Genomic DNA, 11,033 nt, shown 5'->3' with positions numbered 1-11,033 from the left:
ATCTGTGCCCCTTGTTTGGACCCCTCAATCACTGCAAACATTGTTTCCATCACCTCTACTAAATCACCCCACAACCTCCTCTGTTCGCCTGAAAACAGCCACCCTTTTTCAAGTCTTTCTTTGTATTTATATTATGTCAAACAAGGCAGCTTCCTTGTGAATCTGAGCTATACCCTCTCTATTGCCTCAACAACGTTTGGAAGTAACTTCACCACATGGACTGTAGCAGTTGAAAAAGGCGGCTCACCACCACCTTCTCAAGGGCAATTAGGGATGGGCAATAAATGCTGGCCTTGCCAGCGATGCCCACATCCCATGAATGAATAAAAAGAAGAATTCTTCCTGTAGTGTGGAGCTGAAAACAGCACACAGTACTCCAATTGTTTTATATAATTTCATCATTATCTCTCGACTTTTATATTCTATGCCTCTTGCCGTACATCCCAGTTATCCCAGTGCTTTCTTTATCCACTTTAGGTTCTGCTTTTAATGTCTTGTGAACCTGAAGCCCCAAATCCCTCTAACTTTTCCACATCATCCAGCCTCCCCCCCCCACACCACCCTATTCAAAGTAAAATTATTACCATTTTTCTTTTAACCAAAAACAAACCACCTCTCTTATGCTGACACTGAATTCCATCTGTCACTTTTTCGTCCATTCCACCATCTTGTCAACGTCCCCTTGCAGCTTCCTCTGTTCCTCAGAATGATTTTGTCTTATTTTGTCTCATCGCCTTTTCAATCTCTCCGCTCTCCCATGCTCATGGCCAGGGTCCTTTCACTTAGAATTCACGAGGAATCAAAAAAAAAATAGAAATTGAGAGATTCAAGGTAAGTATATGACTGTAATTTTTTAATAAGGCTGGCAATTTTCCAGTGACTAAATAATAATTTAGACTTTAATAGTTTGAGTACTGTGTTGACCTTGACCTACTCAGCAAACTCTGGTTTCTGGGACCACAAAACACTTCCAGGTTTTCAATGTGATTCTTGCGTTTGTGATGCGCCATTACTAGTCTTTAGAATCTAGATCAATTAGACGTAGAGAAGATGTTTCCACTTGTGGGGGAGTCCAAAACTAGGGGACATAAATATAAGACAGTCGCCAATAAATCCAATGGGGAATTCAGGAGAAACACCTTTACCCAGAGAGTGGTGAGAATGTGGAACTCGCTGCCACAGGGATCAGTTTAGGTGGATAGCATTGATGCATTTAAGGGGAAGCTAGATAAGTACGTGAGGGAGAACATCAGAACATAGAAATAGGAGCAGGAGTCGGCCATTTGGCGCTTCGAGCCTGCTCTGCCATTCAATTAGATCATGTGTAGGGGGTGGCATGTGTCCAGTCAGCTCTGCCCCTGACTGTCTCTGAGCGGTTCGAATCGCTCCCACACCCCTGGGTTCTTGACACCGGACTTAGGGACAGGCGGCAATACAGAAAATCGAGTAGACAAGTGGTTTGGTACAAGAAACCATAATTTTATTAAAGACAGAATAAAACACAATCTTACTGAGAATTACTGATCTGATTACAGGCATATGAAATTACACATGTATGAGAATGGGGAACACACAGCACATCGAGGGAAACAAATACAGTAAAAAAAATCCCCTTATCCTTATCCCACCCCCAATACCTAACTAGATTAAGCTACGAGGGGCCAGGAATTCATGCTCACCAATACGAAACCTGTTGGTATAACTGGTTGTGGGTTTTGAGGTTCACTCTTGTTGTCCTCTGGGGTTCGTCGTCGTCACGTGGTCACAGGGCGCGGCGATGGAGTTGTTTGTGCGAAGCACCCTCCTTTTCCTCCGCTAACATCTTCGTTGAGTATTTTGTCGCAATGGGTCTTTTTCTTCAGGCGGTTCGGTCGCCGACGGTTTTGTCGCGGTTGGGGCTCGGTTGGTGGTTTTTACCGTTAAACTGATTTTTCTACCCAAGCTTCGAACACCAGCTTATTCTTAGCTGGGTTTTACTGTCCAAGCATCAAATGCCAGCTTGTAACTAGGCCATTTGTCTTGATTTCACTATCCATGCTTCAAACGTCAACTTATAACTAGGCCGTTTGTTCCGCAACGCGTCTTTCCGCTGCCCTTCTCTGCCTTTACTGGTTTTACCATATTTCTCATCTCGTCTCGTCTGTTCATGGCCCCGTATGTCCTGTGCGTTTTCGATTCGGGTCTCGTTCTCCTCCCGCGTTTGGCCCCCAGTGTGGTAATGGGCGTCCTTGGCGTTGAGCGGCACGGGGAGGGAGAAGAGGGCCCGCAATGAGGCACGAAGCGAGAGCGAGAGGCAAGAGAGGCAAGCGACAAGAGGCAAGAGCAAGAGCCCGATCACTATCGATGGGCCTACAATTATACCCGGTTCTTCACCCCTTATTTGCGCGCCAAATCATGTCAGTCCTTTGTCTAACTTTTGGCGGGCTCGTCTTAAATGAGTACAGTCATTTATTTTAACAACTTCTCGGGTGGTTGTCTCCGTGTTTAATCGTTTCGATACCCTGGCTGTTTGTTATTTATGAAACTTAATCGGATTTTCCTGGCTCGGTGGCCACGTTGATCTGTTACTGATTATGTATGCAAAATTGATGGCCTCCAGAGTAGGCCCATTCTGACTTGATCTGTTCTAAGGTGAAGAATGCATATCCTGTGTTTGCCTAGCTGTCTGGCTTCACAAAGTCTTTCACAGATTCATGCATGTTAGGTTTTGTTTCAGGGCCCGCCTTTTGCAGGGCCTTGCTTTTAAAATCCTGTCGGTTTTGGTCACGAGGTTTCAGAAGCCATTTTGGGTACCCTTTGTAATAACTTGTCCATACAGGGTCCCTTTATCCATAACTTTTGGTGAATGTGGGAATTTTGAGAACCCTACACATGGCTAATCTTCTACCTCAACTCCACTTTCCTGCACTATCCCCATATTCCTTGGTTCCCTTAGTATCCAAAAATCTATTGATCTCTGTCTTGAATTTACTCAACGACTGAGCCTCCACAGCCCTCTGGGGTAGAGAATTTCAAAGATTCACCACCCTCTGAGTGAAGAAATTTCTCCTCATCTCAGTCCTAAATGGCCGACCTCTTATTCTGAGACTGTGACCCCTGGCTCTAGACTCCCCAGCCAGGGGAAACATCCTTCCTGCATCTACCCTGTCAAGCCCTGTAAGAATTTTATATGTTTCAGTTAGATCACCGCTCATTCTTCTAAACTCTAGGGAACAGAAGGATATGCTAACGGGGTTAGATGAAGTGCAGTGGGAAGAGGCTTGCATGGAGCATAAACACCGGCATCGACCTGATGGGCCGAATGACCTGTTCCTGTGCTGTAAAAAAGGTCCATGAGGATTTACTGTTACTTTTTTTCTTGTTTGTTCTCAGGATGTGGACAACTCTGGCAAAGCCCCATTTATTGCCCATCCCTGGTCACCCTGAGAGGGTGGTGATGGACCTTCTCCATGAACTGTTGCAGTTCTTGTGCTTACGGTGCTCCTGTTAGGGTATCAGATAGTGAATTCTAGGATAGTGACTTGGTGATGATGAAGGAACGGTGACATTTGTCCAAGTCAGGATGCTGCGTGACTTGGAGAGGAACCTGGAGGTGATGGTGTTCCCATGGCATTGAAGCTCTTGTCCTCCTTGATGGTGCAGGTCGCAGGGGAGGGAGGTGTTGTCCTAGTAACCTCAGTGAGTTGCTGCAGTGCATCCTGCGGTATGCAAAGAATTCCAAATTGTACTGATATTAAGAAGGAGATCATGTAAATCCTATGATCGTGAGGTTAGGAAGAGAGGATAGACACCCTTGGGAGGAGAACAGTCCATGATTAGACTGTCCATGTACGGAAGGAGCTAGTCCGATGGGCTAAATAGGCCCGATGGGTCTCTTTTGTTTTGTTTCAAGCTTTCTCATGATCGAAAGGGTTAACTATTACAAAGGTCCTTGTGCCAAGTTGTACTCACGAAAGAGACATCCTAAATATTGATTCGTCCATTTCCTCCTTTAGTGACTCATTCAAAAACGGCAGATATATGAAGTCTTTGGCAAGGGATTTTCAAATGCGTTTCAAAAAAAAAATATTAATATAAATGTGAGTCTGTGAAGCTGTAATGCTTATTATGATGAAACGTAATGTCAACTAGCTGCCCCGCAGAATGGATAACAGCGATTGTACCACTGCACAGACTGGCAATGCATGACCTCTAACAGTCACATTGTGTTGGGTAATAAATGGCTGGCAGTGAGTTACAAGGCCGTAATTCAATCAAGACGATGTGGTGACGTCTTAAACCGCAAGAGCGAAAGCTCCGTAGATTCGGTTTGTCAGCAGAAGTTTGTGATTGAATTACAGCCTAAACCTCACCACCGCTCCGCTGCTGTTATCAGGTATAGCTATAGCGCAGAGTTATTGTCTATTTATGTTTAAAAGTGCTGTTACATTACAGCGACCAGTCAGGGATCAATAATTGCTTATAGCAACACGGGGCTAGCTGATCCAAGTTATACTGATGGGCCTCTGACATTTGAAGAAAGATGCCTCAGGATAGAATTGACAGCACAGAAACAGGCCATTCACCCCAACTGGTCCATGCCGGTGTTTGTGCTCCACACAAGCCTCCTCCCACCCGGCTGCGGGGCAGACTTAATGGACAGGCTGGTCTTTTCCTGTCTGCCAAATTTGTACTTCATCTCAGCCTATCAGCAGGACCTTCTATTCCTTGCTCCCTCATGTACTTATCGTGCTTTCTCCTAAACGCATCGATACTATTCGCCTCAACCACTCCCTGTGGTAGCGAGTTCCACATTCTCACCACTCTCTGGGTAAAGAAGGTTCTCCTGAATTCCCGATTGGATTCATTAGTGACTATAACACCCTAGTTTGCGGTATTGTGCTGTGGTTGGATGGCAGTCGGGAGGTTCAGTGTGGAGCTGGGCTAGCTGGTGTGGTACAATATGTTTTCATCATTTAAAAAAAAATGGTAACAATAATCTTCGAGAAATAGACCTTCTAGTTAAGATTAAATAAAGGTGTTGATATAGGTTCCAGTCCCAGACTGAGAAAGACTTGCATTTATATAGCACCTTCCACATCCTCAGGACATCCCAAAGCGCTTTACAGCCAATGAAGTATTACTTTGAAGTGTGGTCACTGTTGTAATGTAGGAAACGCGGCAAACAATTTGTGCACAGCAAGCTCCCACAAACAGTAATGAGATAATGATCAGATAATCTGTTTTGGCGATGTTGGTTGAGGGATAAATATTGGCCAGGACACCGGGGAGAACTCCATAGCTCTTCTTCGAAAAAGTGCCGTGGGATCTTTTACATCCACCTGAGAGGACAGAAGGGACCTCGGTTTCACGTCTAAACATGCCACCTCCGAAAGTGCAGCGCTCCCTCGGTACTGCACTGGGGTTTCAGGCTGGATTAGGTGCTCAAGTCAATGGAGTGGGACTTGAAGCAACGACCTCCTGGCTCAGGCGCGAGCGCCAGCCAATGAGCCCCGGCTGTCGCCGTCACTGATATCAAGCGTTACAGTCTAGGAGCCAGGCAGACCCACGTTACAGAGACAGTTTCCCTGTTGCTGACTGGCCAGGGAGATTAACTTTAATATTAATAGAGAGATGACAGAGCAGGCCAGCTAACAGCATAAAGGCAGTTTAAAAATGATCCCAGGTTGGCCAAGATAATTACAACTGCTAGCAAGCCCAAGCTGTGTGAAACTATCTCCTCAATGGGACCGAGATTTGATTCGGGTGACTGCAGACCTGAGTTATACAACATAAGCCTAAAAATTACAATTGCTGACATTAGCGGGAAGCCATCTAACATGCTTATCTGACAGTCTTTTGACCACTACTGACTTTAGTGGAGGTGTTTAGGCATCATCAGTGAGAATGGTGATTATAAACCTAACAAAAGTGCAAAGAACATCTTAAAACTATGTACATCACTTAAAAGGGAATGGTAAAGCATTTGAAAGGGAAGAATATGAAAGGATAGGGTATAAGGGAAGCGGGGATGGAATCAGGTGGCTTTTAATAAAGAAAGAAAGAACTTGCATTTCTATAACGCCTTTCATGACCACCGGATGTCCCAAAGGGCTTTACAGCCAATGAAGTACTTTTTGAATTGTAGTCACTGTTGTAATGTAGGAAACGCGGCAGCCAATTTGCACACAGCAAGCTCCCACAAACGGCAATGTGATAAAGACCAGATAATCTGTTTTAGTGATGTTTGTAATGTATATACCTTTAAGGGGGGAACTATCTTTTACAGCTCATGTATACTGCAATACCGGCAGTGACCACACCTGTATATAGCACTGAGTAGTAATCTGTACAGACCAGTTCCAGTGTGAGCCACGTTGAGTAAACACCTGTTGTACCGTTCTCCTGCAGTCTGTGTCTTAATTTACACGGACACAACATTGGCGACAAGGCAAGTTCGAACCTACCTGCAACTCTGCATCACCTCCCGGGGATTCGTTCCTGGAGATCAGTGGATTGGAGGTCAAGGCCAGAGACTTGGGCGTCGACCACGGGCAACCGCCCAGTCATCCAGCAGAGACTCGAGAATTGCGGGGGAGGCTGTCGAGAGCCAGGCTTGGCTTTCCAGTTGAGGTGGTCCAGCGAAACGGGCTGGCAACAGGTAGTGCGCAGACCCTGCCCGGACAGCGGTGGGCTAGAGCCCGACCGAGCGGCACAGCAAAGGGCCGAGCAGCATCGACGGGGGAGAGCGAGAGAGGGCAGAGCGCACAGGGCGCAGCCGGTGTTCAGGGGCCGAGCAGCGTCAAAGAGAGGGAGAGAGAGATGCGCAGAAACCCGCGAGGCGCTGCCATTGCCATGAGGACCGCCGAGAGTGGCGTTGGCAGCAGCGCAGGAGAAGCGCGCGAAACCTACAGGGCACCACCATTGCCACGAGAACCGCCGGAAGCGGCGCTGGCAGCAGCGGGGGAGGAAGGAAAGCGCGGGAGACGCCATTTTAAGCCATTGGGAGACGCCATTTTAAACCACACCCAAAATGCCGAAGAGTGGCAGTATCACTGCATTTGACAATGAAGTCGAAGATTGGACTACATATGTCGAACGAATAGAGGTATACTGCAAGGCAAATGAGGTGTCAGATGACAAGAAAGCGTCGGTATTGTTAAATTTAATGGGTGCAAAGACGTATGGTTTATTACGAAATCTAGTAACCCCAACGAAGCCAATGGAAAAGAGTTTTGAAGACATAGTAACGATACTACAGGAACATTTAAACCCCACACCGCTGCTGATAGCAGAAAGATTCAAGTTTCACAAATGGAACCAGCATAAGGATGAAAGCAATGCTGATTATTTAACAGAACCGCGCAAACTATCGAAACACTGCCAGTTTGGAGCGGGACTGGCAGATACCTTAAGGGACAAGTTTGTGTGTGGGCTTCAAAGTGAAGGAACCCAGAAACGGCTTTTATCTGAAAAGGACCGTACGCTGGAAAAGGCTTTCAGCATTGCGGTATCATGTGAAGCAGCAGCACGGGGCGCTGCAGAGATACAACAGAGACCGCAAGAATATGGCACAAACGAAATGTCATATGGAACAAAGAAGTGCTATCGCTGCGGCAGAACAACACACGGCCAGAATGATTGCTGGTTCAAAGACAAAGTGTGCAGACAGTGTGGAAAAGTAGGACACATAGCACGAGTCTGCAGGTCGGGAAAGGAAACCAGCAATAAGAAACCTACCAAAGAAAAGTACAAGAAGGTACATAAGATGACGGAGAATAGTTCAGATGAACAAAAGAGTGATAACGACTCCGAAAGCAGGGAACTGAGTTGTCTGAAACTACATAATGTGATCACAACGAAGGATCACCGAACCATTTGGGTCACTCTCAAGATAGCAGGAGTCCAGGTAAAGATGGAATTGGACACAGGATCAGCCTTAACAGTCATAAACCGACGGGACTACGAGCGGCTATTCTCACACATACCCTTGAGAGACACAAAAATTATTTTGAAGACGTTCACGGGGCAAAAAGCCTACCCCAAAGGAAAAATAAGGGTTACCGTTATGGAAACACCAAAACTAGACCTGTATGTATTGCAAGATGGAGGACCACCATTACTGGGACGTGAATGGATCCGGAAAATACAACTGGATTGGCATTCCATACAGGCACTGACTGTGGCTGAAAAAAGGATGACGACGTCACACCTGGGCGACTGTCAAAGATCCTAACTGACGTGAAAGAAGTGTTCCAGCAAGGACTTGGAACACTAAAAGGCATGACAGCGACGATTAAAATTGAAGAAAACGCAAGCCCAAAATTTTTTAAGGCCAGACCGGTACCTTATGCGATCCGCCCAGCCGTCGAAGCAGAGCTGGAGAGCCTGGAACATTCAGGTGTACTGTCCAAGGTAGACTGGAGCGAGTGGGCTACACCTATCGTCCCTGTGATGAAAAAGTCGTTGAGCAGCACGCCTGGGGAACCAAGGAAGGTTCGCATCTGTGGGGACTTTAAGGTAACAGTGAACCCGGTCCTTCACACCGTACAATATCCACTTCCGTGGATTGAAGATATTTTTGCCTCGCTATCTGGAGGGAAACGCTGCACTAAGATTGATCTGGCCCAGGCATATCTGCAAATGGAGGTAGAAGAAGCATCAAAAAAATACCTCACAATCAACACCCATAAAGGTCTCTACCAATACAACCGGCTGGTATTCGGGGTAACATCAGCTCCGGCTATTTGGCAGAGGGTAATGGAACAAGTCCTGCAAGGGATCCCAGGGACCCAATGTTATTTGGACGACATCCTGGTCACGGGCGAAAATGACAGTGATCACCTTGCCAACCTGGAGCAGGTGCTCACTAGATTGCAGGAATATGGGCTCCGAGCTAACCGCCCCAAATGCGAGTTTTTTAGAACACAGATCTCGTATTGTGGCCACGTTATCGATAAAGAGGGGTTACATAAGTCCCCAGAGAAGATTGAGGCAGTAGTCAAGGCTCCAGCACCGGAAAATGTGTCACAACTGAGGTCGTTCCTCAGGCTGGTAAACTACTACCATAAGTTCTTGCCAAATTTGTCTACAATACTACACCCACTGAACACCCTACTGCAAACTGGGGTGCCATGGAAGTGGAGTGACGAATGTAGACGAGCTTTCCAGAAGAGCAAAACACTAATCACATCGAAAGAGGTATTGGCCCATTACAACCCAGCATTACCAATTCGGTTGGCATGTGATGCGTCACCCTACGGCATTGGAGTGGTGCTGTCGCACAAATTCTCGGACGGCTCAGAGAGGCCAATAGCCGTTGCGTCACGATCACTAACCTCAGCCGAGTGTAACCACGCCCAGATTGATAGGGAGGCCCTCAGCCTTGTGTGGGGAGTGAAAAAGTTCAATCACTATCTGCACGGGCAGAAATTCACATTGCTGACTGATCACCAGCCTCTTGTCTCCATTTTTAATCCGAAGAAGGGCGTTCCGGTGATGACTGCGCAATGACTACAAAGGTGGTCACTTTTTCTAGGGGCGCACCACTATGAGATTGCATATAAGGGCATGAAACAGCATGGAAATGCTGATGGGCTATCACGCCTGCCACTGCCTACTGCGGAGGAAGCACCAGCAGTGGATCCTGTCGAAATATTCCATTCGACTATAGTTGAATACCTACCGGTAACTAACGCTTGTATCGAAAAGGAAACCCGAAATGACCCGACACTGTCTCGGGTATATGATTTGACGGTGAAGGGATGGCCAGCACATGGCGACTCACTGTTGCCAGCATTCTCGACAAGGAGAGAACAGCTGTCAGTGTGCCGGGGGACCTTGATGTGTGGATCCCGAGTGGTAATTCCACCCAAGTTAAGGGATAGAGTGCTCAATGAGATTCATGAGGGTCATCTGGGAGGGGTAAAAATGAAAAGCCTAGCCAGGGCTTATGTGTGGTGGCCGGGAATCGATAAACAAATCGAGGACCTGACCAAGAGCTGCTCAGGATGCCAGAAAGTCCAAAGTGCACCACCACAGGCCCCTCTTCACCCATGGGAGTGGCCCTCATCTCCATGGCAACGGGTGCATATTGATTTTGCTGGTCCATTCATGGACTCAATGTTTTTAATAGCCGTGGATGCGCACTCAAAATGGCCTGAGGTCATCAAAATGTCCTCCACCACCACGGAGAAAACTATTGCAGTCCTAAGGACCATTTTTGACAGGAATGGCTTGCCAGAGCAGATTTGCTCCGACAACGGACCACAGTTTGTGTCCGAAGAGTTCCGGAGGTTCTTGAAAAAGAATGGGGTAAGGCATTACACATCCGCCACGTATCATCCAGCCACAATTGGATTGGCTGAGAGGTTCGTACAAACCTTTAAGAAGGCAATAAAGGCTATGTACAATGACAACATTCCGTTGCAGCACAAGGTGGACAATTTCCTGTTTGCCTACCGGAATGCGACACATGCAGTCACCAACCAGGCCCCAGCCATGATGTTCTTTAACCGAAGGTCAAGATCTCGCCTGGATTTGCTCAGACCAAATGTACGAAGAAATGTTGAGAATAAGCAATTCCAGCACATCCATGAGAAGCCAACAAGGAGCTTCAATGTAGGGCAACCAGTCTTGGCCCGCAACTACCGAACAGAAAAATGGCAGCCAGGAACGATATGCACACGGCAGGGCCCACTAATGTACACAGTGGACGTTGGGGAGAGCATCGTGAGACGCCATGCTGACCAGATCCTAGAGTCACAGGAACAAGTCAACCCCATGCCTCGCCCATACATACCTGGTGATGAACCCAACGTACAGGTCGCATCTACCCCAGAAACAGTAGCGTCGGAAGCTGATGAACCAACCGACGACAGGGGGCCAGAATCACATGCGCACCAAGAGCAAGACACTCGGGAAAGGCGCTATCCAGAAAGGATCAGGAAGTCTCCCCAAAGACTGAATATATAAATAGACTATTTTCAGCTAATGTTGCATGTTAAAAGTGTTAATTGTAATTAGTTTGATATTTAATTGTTAAATGAGTGTTA

The sequence above is a fragment of the Somniosus microcephalus genome, chromosome 6, assembly GCF_052327205.1.
Source record: "Somniosus microcephalus isolate GS21.2 chromosome 6, FLI_Smic_1.0, whole genome shotgun sequence".
NCBI classification, from domain to species: Eukaryota; Metazoa; Chordata; class Chondrichthyes; order Squaliformes; family Somniosidae; genus Somniosus; species Somniosus microcephalus.
This window is presented reverse-complemented; position numbering follows the sequence as displayed.